General features: G+C 45.4%; 1 protein-coding gene across 1 annotated transcript in view; it reads left to right on the plus strand.

Annotated features, from left to right (window-relative positions):
- LOC128891813 (CUGBP Elav-like family member 5) overlaps window positions 1–22,923 on the plus strand; it is a 406,325-nt gene that overhangs the window by 34,901 nt on the left and 348,501 nt on the right. The window lies entirely within an intron of this gene.

The raw sequence follows: 22,923 nt of genomic DNA on the forward strand, positions 1-22,923 counted from the left end.
TTATCATACCCTCCTACCATTGGCGTGGAACACGTGTAATCAGCCGCCGATCAGCCAAACATGAGGGCCGACCCCGCCGCATATTATTTTGCGGTCAGCCGCGGCTTACGAGTAGACGCGAAAAATTTATGGCCCTGCGAGAGTCTACTGAAAGAGAACAACGGGGGCGATCAAATATCGCGCAAAAAGTTGAAGCTTTCTGGGCTCGAGTTAGATTAAGTTGGAAACATATGGATACCACCGTATGGAACTTCCTTACACGCGAGCACTTTAATCAAAACCTTTATCGAGTAAAACTTGCCCTCTTCCGAAAGAGATCGCAGCGAAGTTATCGCCGTATAGGGGCGATTTATGAGCATTATCCCGGATTAACTCGCCGATAGGAACGCGCAGGAACAAATACAAGGTTGCATGACTTCCGCGTTCGACATTTCGAGCTTCTTCTGAACTGAGCCGTACGTTTACAATTTCAGAAATAGTTGGGTGGAATGTGTTGGGTGTAAAGGTGGTGAGATTGAAATCACTGAAGTAGTACCACTAAAGAATTTCTCCAACAGGAGTAATGCAGAATCGTAGATATATTTGGTTGTCCAGAAAGCTCGTTCCAATTTTTAACAAAAATTCAAAGTCTGGCTTCGACGAACTGACTTCGGATTTTTAAACTCGATTTTTTCCAAAATTAAGATTTAAACGAACAAATTTTATTCCGTATTTTGTTCTTTGTTCAAACTTCTTCAGTAGGCATAGAGGGTACGAATACTCAAACAAAAATTTCAAGTATTCCAGTAAAAGCAAAACAACCCTTAAAAAAGAATCTGTTCAAAGATCGAAGGAGAGCCCTTCCAACCGTATCGTCCGCAGCATATTTTGCCGACCCTGGCAAGTTATGTCCGTGCTGTATAACGCTGGCTAATAACGATCTCGCCGGTATGCGGTAATCGAATCCGGTTCGCGTCGACACCGAACGAAGGGGGTAGGTAAAGCGCGGAAGGAAGGACGCGGCATGCCGCAAAAGACAAAATTATTCGTCGAAAGTGCGATTGGTCTGCAAGCTTGCGGGCCACACCGCATGCGAGATAAACGTCCCTTCCCCCCTAGCCGCGGCTGAAAACCGTCCGCTGATTTATCGAGCAAATTAAAGAACTTTCCAAGCGGCATTCCTAACCTTTCCTGTCCTCGTTCAGCAAAGTGGCTCTAATTAAAAGACCATAAAGAGTCAGCAACCGCCGCGTAACAGTGGCGGAACCTCACGTGCGAGAAACGTAGCGCGAAAAGGCGGGTGGGGGGGGGGTTGGTAGTGGTAGAGGGTTGAAGGGGAGGGTATGGACGAGGGGGTATAGAGTGTCTGGGAAAGCACGACCGCTCCTTTCATGTCCGCCCGTTGCCGTAACGGGGCTGAGGGTGGAGAGGTCGGTTAAGGTTGGACTGAGGGGGGAGGGGGGTCGGTTTCGGAGTCCTGAGAACGATAGAGACCGCGAGAGCCAAGTTGAGCCGGCTGTGCACGGTAACTTGCTTCCCTAATTATTTCTACCTCGGTTTGTGAGTAACGGCTATATAACAGGATTCCATTGTTTAACTGTTAATTTTTGCGGCATGCGACTATCGCGTCCGACAGTCGGGGCACGCGAGCCGTGCCGACGATTCACCGTGGCTACCTCCGCCTCCTCTCTTTCGCCCGCCCACGCCAGTTGCAATTATTTACTTTCGCCTCCTTTCGGGGGAACTCTATCGTTCGCGACGAGCCGCTCTTGAATCTCTTATGAGCCCATCCACCGACGAATACCTTCCTCGCCAAAGGAGCAGCTACCAGAAACTTAGCTTACACGGATGAACGGCTCGCATCTTCTCGTATTCTGAAAGCTACATCAGAAGACGGAGCAAACGAAACAGGCGGTTCGTGTTTACGTTCGCACTTGAGTCGTGAAATTAATTTTACGCTGGTGAGTAGGGGTATCCTGATTAAACGGTAACCGAGCAAAGGGGATTGCCGCATTCTTTCGGAACGATGTGTGCGTGCTTCAGCATTTTAGAAACTTGGTACCAAAGGGGGGGGGGTGTAGGAATACAGAGTTTAAAAACATAGCGATATACGAGCACGTGGCTGCAAAATTTAATTTTCATAGTTAAAATATTTTTTTCTTTTGTGTGGCTTGGTATCGTATACATATGTATATAGTTGAATAAAAATAAACAGATACATAAATCGGGCGTGTTCTCGTATCAATATAACCGCAACATAAGGCATTTTTGCACCAGTATTTTTCTTTTGTGGCGGATGGAAAAACCTTCATAAGCACCCGGCGCCGGTGGACGATACCAGCGCCCAGTAATGTGAGATTCTCGCTCACTAAAAAACCACCCGCTTCCCACGTAAACTCCTTGGATCAGACCTGCTTTCGCATAATAACAGTCCGGGGGCGTGGCAACTTACGAATGAACTACGGTAACACGGTAAGCAGAGTCCCAGCGATTCAAGCAATACGCTTCGGATGTTAGCGGAATTAAACAGATTATACCGTTCGATCATTCTTCCAGAGAAACGCGCGTTCGTTCTCGAAGCACGAGTGTTTGCACACACGCTGGCGAAACTTCATAGTTAACGATCGGATCTGCAAGCGATCGTGGCTCGCACCCTCAACGACAAACAGTTTCCACGTCTCGGGAACTGGAGCACATATGTCCGCGTTGCGCTGCGTCGCACGCGCGGGCAGTTAGGGAGCGAGAAGAATCGTAAACGTGACCACGATGCTTGAGGTTACGCGGTTTTGATTACCTCTGCTCGCACGTGACAGTTGAACAATGACGCGAACGCGAGTCGTCCATCTTTTTATTACGTGTCACGAGTATCGCCACTGTTTCCTTGGCGCGAGTGACGAAGAAGCGGACGATATCGTCCGAGACCCAGAAAGATGCCGAGCGTATCCGAAATGAGCGTGAACGTAAACGTGAGCGTGCACCATTCGTTTCTGGGCTAAAATATCCGATGCTTTCCTCTTTAACAAGAAAACCAGGGTGTACTCGGAAGGGGAGGAAAAGTGTTCTTTCGGTCGTCCATGTCCCGTGAGGTAGGTTGCTGCCGCGTATACCTACCTCCCTCCTTTCAGAAGGTAGCGGAAGACGGAACGAGATGGAACAGCCACGGGATAGGACGAAGCGTGTTGGTTCGAATAAGAGACAGATCTATAGCAGCGAGTCACGGGGGGTGGGGTTCGAGGGAGGAAAGCAAGTACAAGCAAGCAAGGCAGCAGGCAGGCAGGCAGCGAAACGTTACCTATAGTAGTAGGCCGTGGCTGTATTGATCAAGACGAGGCGGGACGGCAAAGCCTCCTACGCCTCTATTTCCGTTGTTGCCCCTGTTCTTGCCTCCTCGCGCCTTCGAGAAAACCCTCGTTCCTTCGACCCCTTCTTTCACGGCGGCCTTCCTTTTTTCGGTTCTCTCTCCTCTCTCGCAACCTTCGAGTTTCTCCAGGCTAGGAGCAAATCACCACCATCGTCGAGCCACCAACACCGGGGGCCAGGGCGAACCTTTCCATCGCTGGATCCGTCGGAAGCCGCATTGGGTTCCAGGGATCCACTCATTTTCGAATCTATCCCCGCGGCGTTTGGCACGGAGTTAAATTACCGGGTTCTTACTTTTCTTTCCTCCTTTACCTTTTTCTACCTCGGCCCGTGGCTCCTTTATTTTTACTCTCGCGCTGCTGCATAATGTCGTTCTCGCGCCGTCTACCAAGAGACTCCAAGTTTCGATCGGTCGCCTAATTGCGATAAAATAAAACCCACGTGACAACGAGTGCCGTGCATCCGCTTGGATCCTCTTCCCTTTGCGGTCGACGTTTCCACGCCGCATTTGCATTAGCCTGTAACACGTGGAATCGCCTTCCTCGTAACGTATGCGCCATTAGCATCGATAGTTTTCTTGCGATGGCGATGTCACGCGGTTCCTTTCGCGTTGGTAGAGTCAAAATACGGAATCTTCTAAACCACTTATCGCGATAACAAAAGCCTGAAAAGACAATCCATTATTAATTCGTTCTTGGTAAATAACGGACACGGGTTTTTAATACTATTTCTCCCAATTCTGTTTCGTTGCGCGTCGACTAAACTGTCTTGGGACAGAAACGAATGCCTGAACGGATACCTGTTTCGCTTGGTAAGAAAGATGGATTTCCCTTAGAAGATAGAAGTCATAACAGCGGGACAGACGTGCACAAACTCCAAACAAAGCGTCGAAGAATTCTTTTGACGCGGAAAAGTGTGAAACCGTTTGCCTGGATACGAAGGAAGCTAATATGCGGAGCCGCGATACGGAAACCTTGTACGAAGTAACTGGTACTGGGGCGGGTGGAGTCGGGGACTATTTTACGCTCAGCTGCTCCATCGTATCTCATTTTTCCTTGAGCTTTCTCGCTTCTCCGAGATCTCGTAACCGCGAAGGATTCGACCGTATATCTAAATTTACGTCGCGGCTTTTCGCGTGGCAGTTGTTACGATATCCGTATGTTGCGTTTTTAATTAAGTAGTCTTAAAACGAAACGAAAAATCGATGCGAATTATCAGATACAACAGAAAATCACTGGACAAATATTTTTCCATTGACGAGATATCTCGTAGTTTAAATTGATTGCAATTACTCAAGGGATAAGTTTACAGCCTCTTGATTCACGAATTATTGTAAAAGAAGATCGTAAATTTTCTTTTGAAAACAACAAATTTAATATCACTTTTTATTATCAAAATAATAATCTAGATTACACATCTATATTAACACATTCGCGATCGGATTTTCATAATTTTTTTATAATCAGGAATAGGATTTGAAGGGACGTCAATTCACGTTACCGCATGTGGTAAATCTTGGCGCCTAAAGTAAAACGCTTTAAATTTGCCTGGCACCGAATCGGTTAATTCGCAATCTCACGTATCGTTTCACTTTAGTTTAATCCGCATCTGAGCTCGACGGATCGTCAATCAACATTCTTCCACGCAAGACAACACAATCTCAAAAATATTGCCGAAGACCTCGTTCCCAATCCGCGGAAACCATAAAAGCTAACTCTCCGTCGGCAATTCTGGAAAAAAAAATCGAAATCCAATCCCGGCGTTATATTTCTTTGCGCCGTTACACGGGACCGAATGTTCGTGTTCTCGTGGAATGGTATCAGTGTATCGTTATCGCCGAATTCAGAACAGTTCCGTGCATGTCCCGTGCAGGATTTAACAGTAATGACGTTATCGTTAATGCCCCTCCGCCGCGGAATAGGAGCATTTCAGTCGAGTCGAATTTTTTTTCCGTGGAAGCCACGAAAAATATTGTTATCTCGGTCGATGTCGCGCGACCGACGAGAGACGAGGGAAAAAAAAAGCTTGTGTGGGCGAGAAAGAACACGTACACGCACACCACGCCCTGGACGAGTGGCGTCGGGGGTGCGAACGAACGAGTTTACTTTCACCCGTTACGGATCGAGTAAATGTAGGGAAAGATGAGGGATTGCGGTTTCCAGGCTGGACAGAGGGTGACGAGGCCATCGGGAGGGGAAAGGAAGAAGGCTGGAGGGTGGAAAAAAAATTTCCGCGCCCTTCACGTGTCCATTCATGCGTGGTGGTGTGCGTGGCTCGTATATTTATGCGATACATTACGTATTCGAGTAAATGACACGTGCCTTGATTTACTGCCACTGACGGCAGCGGAATAAAATCCAGCCGGATGGATCCGCACGATTTCTGAGCGTCTCCCTTGATGTCTGTCCCTCGCGCAGGTGCACCGTATCCGAATTTTAATCGTCTGGTTCCGGCGCTAATTAATCACCCCTCGGTCCCTCCGCTGTGCTTCGGGTATTCTTTTCGTTGCGATTAATATTGTACGCTCGTGGACTCTGGTTGCTTTTACAGTGATTCGTTGACGAATGAGAGGATTTGGAAAGGAACCATGCGAAGAATTAAATTTGGCGATAGAAAAAATGTTTTGAGACAAATAATGGTCGACGTTGGATATTATATTTTATTACGCGTTAGTTTTGCGTTAGGTCTTGTCATCCATGGTAAATCAGACTTTAGTGGGTCCACTAGGAACAAAAATAATAAAATGGTGGACGCGTCACGTGATTCCAGCCTATATATTCGCGCGTACGTGCACGCGCATACACTCTTCGAACTGTACGTATATATTGCTCCCTTGGACTCATATTTCTCGCTAGAAAAAAAAACCCTCTTCGCGAATACTGTTTCGAAGCAAAAATTCGTTTGCGGGTAAAAAATGTTGCGGTACGGGTGAAAATTGGCGAGGAAGATCATGTGAAATGTAACTGTACATTTCGGCGCACAGGTAACGCGACGCATCGATTGTTTTCTGCTTTATTCGACCGAATGGCAAAATGGTTCGGGCCAGCGTCGCTGCGTCAGCATAATAAACAATTTTGCGCGTGGAATTGCACATGTAAAGTCTATCTACGCTTGTACTACGCGGTGCAGATTACACTAGAGCGCGGTTCAGAACTCGATAACGGCTTCATACACGTAATCTAACTTTATAGATATTCATTTTGCAACCGATCCTACCCTAGCGTGGGTTTTGCATTAGAAATTGTAATATCCGGTATCGTGTTTATTGAACAGGAACATGGTCTCGCAATAACACGTCGAAATAGTATTCTCTGAAGCTATGGGCAATTGTTGTCTGTTCGATGAAAAAAATTGTTTGAATAACTAAACTGAAAGTGTATTAGGTCGTCCCATAAGTTCGTGCTGAAGACTGTTTCAATATTTAATTAAAAAAAAACTACAGAAATTTCATAGTGACGGTGTAATGACCACGTGGGAAAGGTGAGAAAATATTGTAAATTGAGAGAGATTATCTTTTTTTTTTTGTAACACTTAAGGTATGTTGAACTAATTAAGGGTTACAGTAAAAGAAGGTATCGTTGCTTTTGCTTTTAATTTCCAAAGTAAAGACTTAGATATCTAAACAACAGCTCAATGAAATAAACACCGCGAACGAATCGCTGCACCCTGCTTAAATTCACTCATTGTTCGAATAAAACGTTTCCCCATCGCGCGTGCAAGAGCTTGACGCAAAAAGCGGGTAGCACTTTTTCAAAGGCTTCCGTCCGAGGCTGCGTCGAACGATTTGCGTTGGAAACGAACCGATTACGCGGACTCGCAAAATTGTGGCTGTTGGTTCGAACAACAAGTATGGCGCGTCGGAGAGTCGAACGGAGGGGTCGGAAAAGGGTGACTCTGCTTAAGCTTTCGGAGCCAGGGCCGAAACACGCACTGCCCCTTTTAATTCTCTTTCGTCTTTCAACGGTGAAGCTCGCGCGTAAACCGGAGGCCTCTCTAATTGATGTAGTTTTTATCGACTTATGCACGCCTCGAACCGTGGCGCGTTACTCATTCAGCGGTTTCTCCACGAGTCGAGGTCTGAAAGAAACCGCATCGTTTACCGCCATCAATGGCGTGCACTTTCGCACCCTCATCCCATTCTCGCCCTCTCTGAATGCTTTCTACTTAACAGAATCAATACCACGTACCAAAGTGACTGAGCCGATGCAAAGAGGCGAGTCGCTTAGATTTGTGTCGATCTCTTTTCAAGCTACTAAGTACGTTCGAGCATCATCGAGGGCTGCATCGCAATGAATGCGAGCATTCTTGATGAATCATGCCCGTTTCGCGACAGATGCGACGGTTTTCGAATAGTTGCGTTTTCGCTTTCGTGGTCGGTTTCCGGAGCGCGGGAACAATAGAATCTGTTGGGGGAAAATGCAATCGGAAGATTGGTATTTTCGTTCGATTCGAGGCGAAGCTTCCGAGCGTGTAGGGAAGTCAGGATATTAGTTTAGGATGGTCGTTAGGCGAAAAGAGGTGAAACGTGACCTTTAAAACTGAACCGCAGTGGTTGTTTTTCGTGGTACGTGGGCGTAGCTTGCGTGGGAGGTTTCTTGGAAGCTTTAATAACAATTTTTTTGATAGAAAAGGGTTTACGACGATTACGAAGTTGAAATACTTAACTACTTTATTAGCGTACAATTAGTCAATAAAATTATGTGCCATCCAGTCGAATCACAAGACGGAGTATTTTAATGGTAAGAACACGTTTATTAAGGGAACAAGTAGAAATAACGGACACGTTAACCAAACATGAGCTTTCGTGATTAAACGAATCACGATCAATTATACCATGGTTTGAAATTAGAAGAGCATGAAATCTAAACTATTTGAATCATTTTAATAACCTCTTTTCATTTTTTTGAAAATGAATATTTTTTTAAATTACCTTGTCTTTCCATCGACCTAGAGTAGAAGCTATTAGCAGCCATTTATGTATAAGACGTGTTGATGTAAAAATGTTTAATTTTATAAGAATTTGAAAGTCCTGTATAAAGTTAAAAAGTTTTTAGTATAAAAAAGAATCTCTCTTTTCATTATTATCGCTCCATCCTAGGGCAACACCACATCAGCGAGAAAAGTAACCACGCTGAAAGTTTGTCGTTATTAAAGGCTTCCTGTTGTAGCGCTATTTTCTATCGTCAACCGTGAAAGAGATACGATCCGATCAGCTCGCGTGACCCACCCCGTATACGCGAAACCACGGTACGTCACGGATGGAGTTTGATCAAGATACGTTTCCGGAACGTACCGAACGAATCAAGCCGCTCGCAGGTAGAAAGTTCGATATGGATCTGTTGTTCCGCGAGACAATCTCACGGAAAAGATTGCAAGATAGAAGAAACCTTTAATCCTTAAGGAGAGTAGTCCGCTTCTCCGCGATCTAGACAAATCCACTTCAGTTGTTTTCCCTGGTTCGTTCCGTTCGACCTTTATCAAATCTCCTCTCTCTGGGAGCTGGGCCGAGGCTTTCCGCAGTTGGGAACTGCCCGATAAGATTCCGCCTCCTCTCTCCTTCTATCCCTATACAGGGTGTTCTCGACGAAAAAAGGACGAAGAGTCCAGGAGGGCAGGAGAGTCACGATAAATACTTTCCATCACATCGCAAGACAGAAGGAGAGAGAAGGGCAACTGCCAGCGGAAAGAAGGGCTGGCGGGGACGGGGGAAGGGAAGAGTGAACGAAGATGAGTGTACGAGAAGAGCTTCGTTGCATCTTCGTTCACCTCCCGACGGAGTCGAAAGTTTCCACGGTGAAGGAACCTCGAGTAGTTTCACCGATCGAGGGCCTCTCCACCTTCCCCTTCACTCGTTCCTCGCGTCGAGAGAAATTTTCTAGTTGCCAGGTGAAGCCGATCTTTTCTGTTAGTACAATGAGGAATTTCATTACGCGGTTCTTTTCGTCGCCAGCCAAAACGTTACAATGCTCGGAACGGTTCGATCCTTATTTCATCAGCGTTCAATGGAATAATTTATATAGACTTCCATTCATAAATACGTAGACATTTTCCACGATCAATGAATAGTTACACCGTGAATTATTGCTAGAAAATTGTTCGTTACCATATTTTGTGCGGGGTGTGTATTTGGTAACATTTAATAATATTAAAGTTTCGAGTGGGATGTTAAGTCTCGTAGAGGAACTACTTTTAATATAAAAAAAAATATATATATATATAATCGTACAGTCATTTTTGAAAATTCTTTGTAATATGTGTTATCTTTTTGTTTCGTTTTCTCCAAACCGCATCTTGTGAACTAGTAACTTAATAAGGGTACTTACACGAAGAAAGCTCTTGCGTAATTAGAGATTATTTTCTCTACGTATCTTTTTCGAAATTACAAGGGAAGCCAGGGAGAATTTTTTTTAAAAATTATTATACAAGTAGACAACGGGCTTGGTGCCGCCCACCTCTTCATAAGCAGGATTGGTCTACAGAACGGTCTCGAAGCTAGCACCGGGGCTCGAGTTGTGGCGCAGTCTCATATTTTAAGTCTGGTAGAACAATATTAAAAGTACGGCAGCTGCGCTGTAGGGCGAGGTGGGGTGGTCGGGGGAAGGGGCAGGAACTGAAGTGATATCACACAGCCCTCCTGTGGGACAACTCCATCCTCGTAGTCTGCGGAGCAACTCCTGCTCTTTTCTCTTCTTACTTTCCTCTCGCGATGACTATGCCTTGCACACTTTAAGTCGGTTCCCTGTTCGACGACACTGTTATGAGATACAGCGCGCGGACTCGTTGGAAAACCCTCTGATCACCGACCCTCCCGTTCATATTTTCATGCAACTTTATCGCGACGAATATCGCCACTCGTTTATCATTCGCAGGCGAAACTAAGGGAAGGACAATCGTAATATTTTTGAGGAAAGTCGGTTATCCCGTCGAAACGAAAGACTAAACGCGTTGTCGAAAGTGTAGCCGTCTCAGCCAGTTCTCCGAGAAGTGCAGATGCGGCATGTGTAACGCCTGCCGTGCGGAATCGCGTCTACGAAGTTGCGGACGACGCGACGGGTTTCGCAACAGCTGAATCGCGCGAGTGTTGCAGCCGCCTCTGATGTAGTGCGGCGAAACTTTGCGGACAAACAAATCCGCACCGGAAATCCGACGAACGGCCAATATACATGAGGCGACTCGCCGAATAACATTCGCCACGAGTGATGGAGTCGTGACACACGAGGCGAAAGGCAAATTGGGTAAACAATTAAGACAAACGACTGTCTGCAAGTTATCGAGACAAACAGCCTCCGTCCTCGCCCGCTACCGATTCGCTGGACTACAAACACGTCACGCTCGTTTGCTTTTCCTTCTTTTTCCACATTTTTTTTCCCTACCAAAAACTTATTAACCCACTCGCGCCGTTATTTCACGGAGTACGAAAATATCACTGATATATGTATTGACGATGGAAACCCACGCGCAAATGGTGTTGACTACTTCTGTACCATTTCCTGGGGGGTGCTGTTATATTGTTTTCTAAAACGAGTTACGTCTCGTACATGGCGCAGGACGAAATGACAACAGGATTCGAGTAGTTGTTTAGTTAACGGCACTAGAGGTGGAGAGTTCGGAATTTTGTTGAAATATTTTTGTTTCTTATTTTTAAAATTCATCCCCGTACGGTTTGGACATTTTTGTCAATAACAAAGTAAAGTTCTTCCATTTATAATTCTAACAGGGTTATAACATTCTGTACAAGCCTGTCACTAATGAACGTTTACGATCGTTCATACTTGAATAGCGATCAATTTTCACATACCTCTTCCACCAGTTTGTCGCGTATCGATCCCGATACTGACGACCTAACACAGCGTGCCTCAGTAAATTTTCTCTTGTGATCATACCCCGGGGTTGGGCGAGTATCCGGCAACGAAGCGCCGAGTACGCGGTGTTCGTTCTGTATGAAAATTCCGTCGTCAAGGTCAACGACGGCGATCATCGCGTGAACCTAGAAAAAAGCTCTCCCCAGCATGAAACTCCGCGGGGAAAATATTTCGTAACAAAACAAAATGCAAATGGAGACCGAAGCTGTGCGTCGCAGACGTTTGGCAACACTGTTTGGGTTTCGTCCGAGGGTAGCTCTGGCAGTTTGTAGCCAAACGGAGAGTATGCGCGAGACAGACAGGGGCGAACGAGAGAGAAAGTAAATGAGCGAACGAACGAGAGGGTGAGAAAAGAGAGACGAGCAAAAGAGAGAAAGAGAGATAAGCAACGTTGGGTCGTTGTACCACGTCCCGTCCGTCAACACCTCGCCGCCCCCGGCCAGGCGAAACTATAAAACACACGTGACACCCCTCATACTACTGACTACCACCCCTCTTTGGTGTACCACCACGTTATACCAATCCAGACTGCTTGCCTACGAACGACAGCTAAAGTCCTGCTATTCTCTTCAGCGCCGCCACCCCTCTCCCAACCCTTCTCCGTCCTCACCCTCTCTGCCTATCCATCTGAGTGTTCACTTTAAAAAAGAAAAAGTAGGTGGGAATACCACGAATCCTCGAGCGACGTTCAAGCCACGCCAGAAACTTGCACCTCGCTCGAGTACTTCTCACTTATCCGTTGATTTGCCGGTACGAGTACCGAATTCTTCGTTTAATTTTGGAACAGGTAGCATGCCTCTGTTAGCGTGTCCGCGCTTACCTGGATCCCCTAGAACAACTTCGACAGCGACAGTTGTATCTCCGTTGGAAGCCTCCACTTCGCGTGACAACTTCTCACTTATCCACCGATTCGCTGCTAGAGGGACTCGCGGGAATGCTTATTTTTATTTTCTTCACTACCTTGATTTGTAACCTAGTAGACCTAAAGCTACGAGATTTTCATTCCAATAAGAATCGAGTCTATTCTATAAGGGGAAATTTTTATTTCTATCGACTACCTTGATTTGTAACCTGGTAGAGTTCAAGCTACTAGATTTTCATTCCAATAAGAATTGAATCTATTCCCTAGCAATAGATGTCTCCATCACCCTAACGCAGCGTCCAGAGGTCCCAGTGTTCTTTCTGCTCCTTGTCTCAATCCTATGTGACGACGAGAACTCGCTGATTTCCCAATTGACTGTTAAAAGAACTTGTGAAAATTCTTCTTAATTTTCTACTGCCAGCATCTCTCAGTTTCCGGTGGATCGACTGGAACGAACAGCGTTGTATCCGAGCTGTAACAATTTCTGTGAGCGCGCGTTATTTCAGCGTGGAGAAAGGAGGGCACGGTAATTTGAGTAAGTTTCCTCCTCGCCAATTTCGCGGAGTAATTATAAGTTAGGCGAGTAAGACGGCAGTACGGGGGATAATGGTCAAGCGCGTCGCCGTTCGAGCTACTTTAATATTTTAAGGTGTTACAACGATATATACGGCGACGCCCCGCACGCCCGTATAAATGATGGGCTTATGGTAATGGAGGACTCTAATTCGGTGTACAAGGACTACGACAATAGGACGATCGCCCACACGGGCAGGCATACAGGCCAGAGAAAATGGAGGGTGCGTGTTTTGCGCCCCGTGTAAATCCCCGTGTCTCGGCGTATTTGTCGTTTAATTTAGACATTTCCTACTCGTGCCGGAGCGCCCACCACGTGGCCCATCGCGTTCCACTCATTGCACAAACAACTCGTTAAGTTCAGCAGGCAACCCGAATTCGGCCGTAACAGGGACGTGCACCCCTTTGTTCTCTTGCTATTTCCACTCGATTTGTCTGCGCCAGTAACCACCTGCTCGCTTTTGTGTCTACATTTTTTTCAATTACACGTTACTGCATGACATAATTCCGCGAATTGTTCATAATCTCGTTGTTTATCGATTTCCCGTCCGAAACATCCGGGAATGTAGAGCAGGAGCATGACGCGGACGGTGAATGTATTTTGAATTTCGATGACGTGTACGCGGGGAACGGCGGAGTTCGAGTCTAACGTTCGAGGGTCCTGGGAAATATACGTAGTCAGGAGTTTTGTTTCGTCGACGTGTCATAAATCGGGGATTTCGGATAGCCAGCTGCGTCTGACCCGATTAGGGGGTCGTTTATTACCGTTAGGCCTCGGGGCTGATTCCGAAAATCCCAAGATAATACTCGCGGGAGAGAAATGACGACTTTCCCCTGTCCTATCGATATATCGTATCGGCAGTAGCGCCGAAGATAGATCTCCCTGATCAGATTGGGCGACAGCTAGCTCTAATATGCGAAGATGATCGATGAGATGTGACATGTTAACCTTGAGAACGAAGAATATTTTACAGAGGAAAGATAGCACTCGTAGAGATATGAAACAAAATTTTGAAGTATCTATAGTAAGAACTTGCTCTTCTTCTATTGTCATACTTTAGAGACCCTATAGCTACCCTATAGCTACCTACTCTTAGCTAGCTATAATTTAGCTAGTGCTATCTGATACGATTTAAGGAAGTAGTTGGAATAGTTAGTTCTACAGTAGTTATACTATAGATGGCTGGACTGTAGCATTAGACAATAGTCTCCGTTCTACCTTCTCATTAAGACCACCCCCTGAGGGATCCCACCGAAGCTGTCGTAGAATACACTTAGCCAACATGTTATTATAGTTTATCCGCTAGATCTAACGTGTCACGATACAATTCACCTAATTGAATCAGTCTCGCGTTATCGCATAAATAAGGTCTAGATAATAAAGAGACAGAAATGTAAGTTCATGAGGAATCTCGAGGAGCGGTTCGTAGATTTCTCCGAGACTCGGAGAAGATAGATATCGATGATTGAGGAAGGAGATGGGGGCCCAGGCAATAGCCTCCCACCCTCTATTGTCCAATGCTACATTAGATACTGGACATTCGTGATTTCCGTGGAGACCAATAGTCTCCGTCGTTGTTGACAAACGAACGAAGGTCGAGACGTCGAATAGGATTTAGACGATCTCAGAATGGGATGGCCGAACGGCGGGTCGACGAGAGCGAGGAGGAAGAGGCCACCGAGGAAATAACGTCGGCAGCCCGCCGAATGGCAAACGCTACACAGAAGTGCGCGGTAGCACAGTCAGGCTTGATGCCAAACAGATCTAGCCACTCCCAACCGGTTCCACCCGTGGGATTGGTTGGCAATTACAAGATGCGCGATAATCCGCAGACTTGGCAGCGGGCGCCACTTGCGTTAACCCACCAAGATTAACACTTACCTACACGTAACTCTTGGCTCCCCTCTGGCTGTTCCTCTTTCTTCTTACTTGGTCGTCGCCAGCGACCTCGCTTACTAGCGATATCAATAACGTATCCCCCTTCTATGACAACGTTATTTCCCTTACGTACGTGAATCTTCCGCGAGGGGTAGCTGAAATGTAGTTGATACTCTTTCACGGGAAGAAACACTATATACTCGCGTCTCATTCAATTTTCTTCGCCGGAAAATACGGAGATGGAGGGGGCACAGAATTGATTGAAACCAGCGAAGAAGCCAGCGAGACATCCTGCGAAGAAATTGATTCAAGTTAAAAATACACTCGCGCGATTCCTAACTTACTTTCGTCGATTAGGTACGAACAGAATTTAGACTGATTCCCTGTTACTTGTTAACATGAAAATTTAAATTTTGATTATACGGTTAACCTCTTAGGCACGACTGTTTCTACAGGGATTGAATATTATTTAGACTATTGGAGACTACGTAATCAAACATTTATCGTGGTATTTATTTTTGTAACTTGATCAAAATTCATGAATTTCATTCAAGTTCGTATACTTTGTTGCTCAACTTTCGGAATTATTTTGTCTCGAGCTTCAGTGAAAAACACTGTCACCCATATGTGGGTGACGTGACGATCAATGCGGTAAAGATATGATACATATTTAGAGACGCCCTGTTCAGAAAGATGACAACCGCGAAAGCCACTATACTGGCGCGTCGTTCAGAAAGATGACATTCGCGAAAGCCACTATAGTAGCGCATCGTGCGTAAGAGATTAAACAGTTTACAATGAATAAATACATATCTTTGTTCAACTGAATGAATATCAGTTGTGGTTTAACCTTCAGTAACTTCCATCGGTTATTAACACAAGAATAACTCACGTTCCACGTTTCAATGAATTTCAATCTCTGTTTTAAAGAATTTTTGATGGACCCTCCCTAAACAATTTTATTTCATCCAAGTGGAAGATCACGAGGGATGGAGACTTGGCTAGGAGATTTCTTCCCCGAAGAAATATACTTCAAACCTAAATCATAATTTGATAGGAAGAAAAGCCAGGCGTCCGCCTTGGAAAATTACAAGCGCAATGTTAGGGGAATCAGAGTCTCTTGTGGAAGAACTCTACGTAACTCAACGGGAGGGGAACTATCGGGAGATTAGAGTTACTCTGGCTAAAGTCCCTGAATCTTGTGGGCTGTGTTGGCCGACCCTCGGCCGCAAAAGTTAGATTTATGCTGCGGAATCCTGAGAATTACCGAATCGAGGATTTATATTCCTTTTTTTTTTTGGCTGTAGCTCGTGTCTCCGAGTTTCGGGCACGCAGTCGCGATTCCAAGTTCCGTGTTCGAAATTCAAACTCACTTTCCGAAGTAAATCCACGTCTACATTAAAATGGAACACCCTGTTCACTGTTGCAGAAACAACGATAAATTAAAAAATGGAAAATCATGGACCTCAGAAAATGTAGCTTTCGTTTTAATTTATTTCGAGGACAGGGGTATTTATTTATTCTTTTTTTTTGTTAAGCTTGGTGTCGTGGGTCACTTTGTTGTCGTTTCTAGTTAACACATTCGCGACCGCTGACGCGAATTCACGTCACTTCAAATTTTATTTCCTGATTATGATAAAATTATGAAAATGTTTTAATTGCACGATAGCTCTGGCGACATGTCTGTGACTCGGAGCATTAAAGCACTAGAATCCACTTTTCTCTGATAAAATTCCCATTTAAGCTATTCGCTATTTCAGCGGTATTCTTAGCCGACCAATAACGCGAGTATTCGTACAAAAGCCTAAATTTCACGAGGCGTGCTAAGAAATCGCGCAGACTTCGAGGTTCCGTTTAAAATCTGTTTTTACGAGCAGTAAATTACAGCTGAAGATGGGCGTGTAACAATTCGCCGCGAAGTAACGATTGGTGGCCAACCGGATATTTTTTCCATCGGCACGATTCGCACGTTTCCAGATTGCAGGAAGCGTTTACGAGTACCTATATAGATTGATCGTCGAAGATCTTAATGTTCGGTGCGCATGAAGCCGTTTGTCGTGACTTGGCTAATAGGTTGTACTTGGAGAGTCTTGCATTTTTATTGGCTGAATCGCAGACGTGAAATAATCAAACTCTTTGCATCGAACCCTCGTCTGTTACATGTTATTTTACTGTAGTTTATGTTTTAAATGGAATCCACCTAAAGTTATTACATTCGCAAAATTTGAATAATGACGAGTTAGTAATACAAAATGTCAATTAATATACAGTCAGTACCATAAATATTCGTACCCTTTGTGTTTATCGAAGGAATTTGTCTAAATTGAAAACATCGAACCTATTATTTAATTTAGACAAACTTCTTTAATAGACGTAGATTGTACGAACATTTATGAGACTGACTGTATTTTTTGATCGTCGCAACGTCGTTCGCCTCGTTTTTTCGCATCGGACATTTGCAAATAATATCGCGTGGTGAAACGCGAAATGACTTTTCAGAACGAAGCAAAACAGCGCAGCGGGCGCAAAGTTTCATCAACGTGGCGCGAACACACACGTTACGAATCAAAGATAGAGCACGTGCGATGCACTAACGAGATACAGTCGTTAAAGGTATTTACTTTCCGAACGTGGCGGTGCTTCAGGGCGGTTCTAATGGGCAAAAATTCAATGTATCTCCATGTGATAGAACACGGCTCGTCGGCGGTGTTAAACGGTCCTCCACCCGTACAATGCTTCGCCACTTATTACTGGTAAGACGAACGGGAGGAAGAATGAGATCGGATAGCCAGATATTATACAAGATCTATAACCGAGCAGAGGACTCGTCACGCTCTGTACACCCCTCTTTCTCTCTTCGTGCACCAAGGCAATGTTATTGTTTTTGGTACGGTGCTGGAGGCTGATTATTTTCAAAACATGCCACGTTTAACATCTCACAGCGCTGCGCTTCTTTAGCGAAACGCAGGGAAATCAATGGCAGTCATCGAGCCATCAAGATCTTATTATTTTAATATTAGAGATACTCGGGTCCCGGGAGACTCTCGGTCGAATGCGCAACGCTCGATTACATTTCTCACTCTTTTTAAAGATTAATCCGACTATGATTTAATGGTTCGCAATCCCGTTTAAGCCCTCTTTGGAAATTCCATTCTCATCGATTCCGCTCCGTCGACTCCGAGCTTCCCCGCAAGGTTGTCGTAAAGCGACGGAAATATTCTCGTTTCTCGGTGGGTTTTATCGTTACTTGAAATAGCCAATCGAAGGCTCAGAAGTGGGTACGAAAGAAATTTATTCGCCTAACGAAAAGTTCCTCGAAAGGATTCTTTGTCGAGGGACGCATCGCGATGGTATCGCGGGGGCCGGTTTCGCGAGCGGCGAGTTCTCTGGTGCACCGTGGAGCAATAAAATAATTTTATCGATTCCTCGAAACTTTCCTTATAACCGGGTGGCCCGCGATTGTGTCTCCGACGGCGCGCAACGAGCATAACACGAAACAGGAGCACAACGCGAAACTCGTCCGTGCGCGCGCTGTGCTGGCCGACTTGGGTCGTCGCTTCACTTTCGTTCTTCCTATTCGACGCTTCCTTTTTGCTCCAGTTCGCGCAACCAGCGGGCATGCACGTAACCACGGGCCAGTAATTTTCGAAAGTACGAACGTCTGCTCGACGGAAAGACGACTCGCGGAATATAAGAGCGAGGGAAAAGGACTTGTTGCTGGGTTCCGAGTCGGCGGCTGCGACGGAGACCCGCAATATACCCGAGGAATTCGATGGTTTATTGGCTTTCCTTGGACGTGGTAAAACAAAGAACGCGAACGGAAAAAGCGAGACGGACTCGGGGAAGACGGCAAGAAAGGAACGAGACGGGAGAAAACGAAGAAGAGCTCCGGTGACTACAGACTACGGGCGTCGGCTTGTTTATTGGAGTGCCGATGCGCACCATCTGTTCAAAAAGACTTGTTGTTCTAAATGTGAACAGCCACCGTGGGCGCACGGACCAGGGACCAGTTGGCACGACGGAATCGACGATCGTATCTTACTTCGTTACTATACCGGCTCGAAAGGCAATTGTCCATGTGGGTAGTACTTAACCCTTTGAGCGCCAGAGGAAATTTTCATAGATATTCGAGAAATGCCAGACAATTTTAAGCAAAGATGCACGATTGCAAACAAAAATGTATATTTCGGTCAATTTTATTTCAGGGTTCGTGAAATTTTTACTCGATACTAAAATCATGTTAGACTTCCTTTATTACTAAAAAAATAAGAATGAAACGTTATAGGTTTGTGGTGGCTGACGGGAAAATAAGTAAGACTCGTGTGCTTTTTAAGACTTTTTAATGGAACGATCGCGTCCGTATTCCGTGGCTTCTCTTACTAGACTAACTTACAGACTCATCATTCGTTCCCCCAAGCATCGCAGACATTCTTTCTTCATTCTCACATCGCTTGCACTCTGTTTAAATAAATGCATTCACCCAAAGGAACATTCGATCCAATCATATAAACATCCGCTCGACGTTGGAACCAATAATCTAAACATTCACTCAACGCTTGTCACGCAACACGCACCTCGATTCACTCTTCCAGACGTAACATTTAAAACTAAACATAATTATTATAAATATAAGCCGGAAACGTGGCGTCAGCTCGTCGCCGATGCCGCCACAAGGTTTAACAAAAAATAAATTCGTATAAGGAAAATATTTTCACAAAAGTTTGAACTCGAATTTCGTTTCTAAATGAAGTCGTGGCGATTATTCAACGTCGATATCGGCCAAGACTTTGAATTACAGTCGCGCCAGGTTTGCGAGAAACGGGAGACCTTAGGAATACCCGGGTCGCGAGCGCTTCTCGCCAACCGTGTTTTTCGGTGGATAGCTTTAAATCCAACGCCGCGGGTCAGGAAATTGGCAACTGGACGACGAGTAATCAACGGTACCGAAGCCGTACAAGTAATTAAGCGTGTTAAGTCGTCGAGCAACGCCGCGCGTCGTGTCCTTCTCGATCCAGCTTCGCGACTGTTCGCGTCCCGGGGGTCTCTGCGTCGGACAGCCGGTATGCGTTCAGATGGAAGGAATCGGCGGGGAGAAGGTTGACGACAAGTGGTAGCGTGCCACGCGCCTCCGGCGTTCACCCTTTGGGGGAAACAAAGAAGCCTCGGAACAGCAGGCCTGGCCAGAAAGGAGTTTTCACCAAGCGCCTCTCGCACAATGGCACAGTTAGGGTTACAAGCTTCTTGACGAGTTGCCAAGTCGCGTCGTCGGCGACGGCCTAGGTCCTCCTTTGTCGACGCCAGCTAGACGTCGCGCGACTCTTGATGATAGCTCCTGCGAACGACGAGGCTGGCGACGACGGTGTCGGCGTCGACGGCACAAAGCTCGTCGTCTTTGCCGCGCGCGCCCGTGCCGCTGCAACCACCAGACGACCGCACGTCGACGTTTGATCCGCGCTGGCCGGAATTGAAACGGTGCCAATGAACCTGCCGGTCCGGATTTCTGCGACCCTCGCAGAAATCAAACCTCGAGGAGATCACCCTGCTCGGCTACTTAGTTCTTCTTGTTTCTTTCCCCCCTCGGGGAAAAAGTTTGCTGGAAGCGATAAGGTACGGTTTTGCCTCCTACATCCCCTCCACCGTCCTTCGGGCTGGCAGTAAAGAGTCTTCGATCACGATTGGATACTCCATCACTGTACTTGATCAGTTCGCATTTGTCTTCCGGAGATGTTAAGCGCGGTGGAATTGCGACTGTTTTGGCGCGTGTTCTTGATTCTCTTTGGATGGGCAGAGGTTTAGCCATCTCATCTCGATCACTGTTGTGGTACTTACGTCATAGTAAATACATATGAAACAGTGTAATGGATGTTTTTAAAATTCAACGTTCCTCAATTGTACGAGGGTCATTAAAATATAAACCGGAATTTTTTTACACAGCTTTATTGGGGGTAGATGAAAATACAAATGGATCGCCTTATTTTTCTACATAGGTTCCTTTGATAGAAATACATTTTTTCCAGCAGATAGGAAGCTTTCTAAGCCCGGTGGGAAAAAAAGCAGGTGGCTACTCCAGTAACCAATTGTACGAGTAGCTGTCTGATGGAGAAAAGTACGCAGACAAATAAGGCACTCCATTTGTATTTGTATCTATCGCCGATAAAGTTGTGTATACAAATTCTGGTTTATATTTGAATGAATCTCATCCTATCAACGCTCCTCGATTAAAAAAAATATTTTCTTTCAATATCAAATGGGGTTAAAACTTCAGACTGCTGACAAAGTACTCTTAGAGTCCACAATTTAAAAAGTGAGACGATCTATACTCCTCCAGTGAGGAGATGGTATCGTACTTGATTGACGATGTTCTTCGAAGCAAAGCCAATATTACCATTGATGTTCCAAGTTTCCCACTCAGGACATTCTTGGAGGGCCAGGCGCGTAGGTGGGGTTGGAAGATGTACCAGTTGCAATTTAGGGCGGTTTCCGAAATGTGCAGCGCCTGCAGGCCTAATGCATCCGTCTTGCATGCAGGCTCTGCAGGAACGTTGCACAAGAGTCGCTTGTCTTGGGGCAACACGTCCATATATCACCGTCCTCTCTCCCCTGCGCGTGGGTTTACGGTGCGTCGATTGCAATTGAGAGCGGACTAGACTTTTTCCCGGAGAATGGTTAGTCGATATCTTCCAACCTAGAGGCCCCATAAAGAATTTAGAAAAACCAAAGTCGCGTTAGCTACGTTTTCTAAAGTAGATTCTTCGACAGACCATAAAGCAAATAAAGCCACATGAGGCGTTCGATGCATGAATCGATTAACTTCGTGTAACAAAAAGTTGAAAAATTCTACGAAATATTGTACACTTTTGTTTAAAAATTCCTTTTATACTATAAATTCAAATAAATGTTGTAGAATGCATAAATACAGACGTAGCTTTCATCTAACGGTATATAAAATTCATAAGAAAGAATAATCAAACAATTCTTACGTGACTGGTGGAGTTACTCGATTTGACAAAATGCCACCACGAAGAAGTAGCAGGATCCGTTTCCAGTAAGAACAGGATTCGAGAGACGTTTCGATAACGAAATGCGAATCGGGGAAACGTCGAAGGCATACCATTCGAGTAGCCAACTCGACACAAAGACATTCGAAAGTCGTTAGGCCAGCTCATCGAAATCTGCTCTGCCGTCACGTAGGGAATAACGAGGCCCTTCGCGACGAATGGGGCGCATAAGTTAGTGAAATTTCACTTTAAGCGGAATCCGATTCCCTCCCCCGAATGAAGTTCGCAATCCTCCCCCGGCCGAACGTGTACGTTTATTTCGCCGAGATATCGGATCAGCGCGAAAGAGCAAACTCGAAATGGACGCTGGCGTGCGCGATGCACGAGCCAGAGCATCCGATAGACATATGCGGTAGCACGTGGCAGAGACAGAACAACGTGTACACGCTTCCGTGAATGTACCTGCGGACAGATGCCGTGCTGGAAGTCAAGCCTTCACGAAAGCTGTGCACGTAGCAGCGAGCGGATAGAGCCAGGCCTCGTAGCTCGACTTGGCAATGATCGCCAGCCGGTGACTCTGCCAACCATTAACGAACACGTGTCTCCATCTCGATCTCGCGTCTAAATCGGGAGAGTTGTCGTCGCTAATCGTTTCTCGATTTCTTTATGTTTCCACCAAATACGGTGGTGCTTGAAAAAATAATAACACCAATTTTAGAACGCAATTAATAATTGAGAGGGTGGTTCTTTCTTTGTCGAAGGGGAGGTGATGATTTGGAAATTTATCGAGAGATAAGGGCGTAATTACGATGTTCCAGGTTTTTATTATCCGATTGAGATTTTTCTATAGTTTAAAAAATATTTTTTTTTTGTGTCGAGGAGATGAATACTTGCGATGATATCGTTAATCCATTGGAGTAGGGGAAAAATACCAGAATTTCCATTGTGGGATGGATATCTCTTTGGGTTTAACTGGAACAAAAATCAATTTTTTATGATTGTCCGATGGCCCTTAGTATTATGAAGTAGGGTGGTCGATGTTTCGTTTACGCCATAAAAACTTCAACTTGCTATCACTACCAGAAAATTTTGTTATAAAAAAATGTGCGAATGACTTAAACAATCCTCCGAGAACAACATTCTGTTCAACGCAAATCTAAAAGCGTGGACGGTTGTTTCAACGTCGAAGTTATGCCAACGCTCAAACAACAGTAATTCCACCGAATAACATGATAGACCAACAATGGCAGTTGAAAAGTAATCGATTTCTGAATTGGAAATTCAATTAAACTGCGGGTAGAAACTTTCGTTTAACTTGAAGCTTGTGTACCGTTCAATTTGAGTTCTACTAGCGGGGCAAAGTAAATAAGTTACTCTGTAACTAAAAAAAAAAAAAAAAAGGTGGAACAG

Source organism: Hylaeus anthracinus, unplaced genomic scaffold (assembly GCF_026225885.1).
Source record: "Hylaeus anthracinus isolate JK02 unplaced genomic scaffold, UHH_iyHylAnth1.0_haploid 0, whole genome shotgun sequence".
Taxonomy (NCBI): domain Eukaryota; kingdom Metazoa; phylum Arthropoda; class Insecta; order Hymenoptera; family Colletidae; genus Hylaeus; species Hylaeus anthracinus.